The sequence below is a fragment of the Ceratotherium simum genome, chromosome 4 (genome assembly GCF_057802395.1).
Source record: "Ceratotherium simum simum isolate JZ-2026a chromosome 4, ASM5780239v1, whole genome shotgun sequence".
Taxonomy (NCBI): Eukaryota; Metazoa; Chordata; class Mammalia; order Perissodactyla; family Rhinocerotidae; genus Ceratotherium; species Ceratotherium simum.
This window is the reverse complement of record NC_141903.1, coordinates 35932144-35932500: the sequence shown is the minus strand read 5'-3', so window position 1 is coordinate 35932500 and position 357 is coordinate 35932144.

The following is a 357-nucleotide window of genomic DNA, read 5'->3' as shown; positions in this document are numbered from 1 at the left end:
CTTCTTAAAGTTAAGCCTTGTACTACAGGTTGTTGGAGTACTCCTAGATCAGTGTTTCATAGTAGCCAGCAATAAGTAGTGCAAGTCAACAAACACACAGCAAACTTAGGCAAAGTGTCCTTTCTTTGAGATGCGAGTTCTTTCATGTGGTTTTCTTTAGGGTCAGTTACCTAAAGTGAAGCCTTTCTTACTTAGACTTCAGATTCTGCTTGGAATCCTACCGGATCAAGAAGCACATGTATTGTGCAATTGTCTTTACACTATAACAGTTAAACACAATCTTACTAAGATTTTGAAACCAGTGTCTAATTTATGGTCAGTGGGTTTGAAAAGAAATCCACATGCAAATCTTTTAAG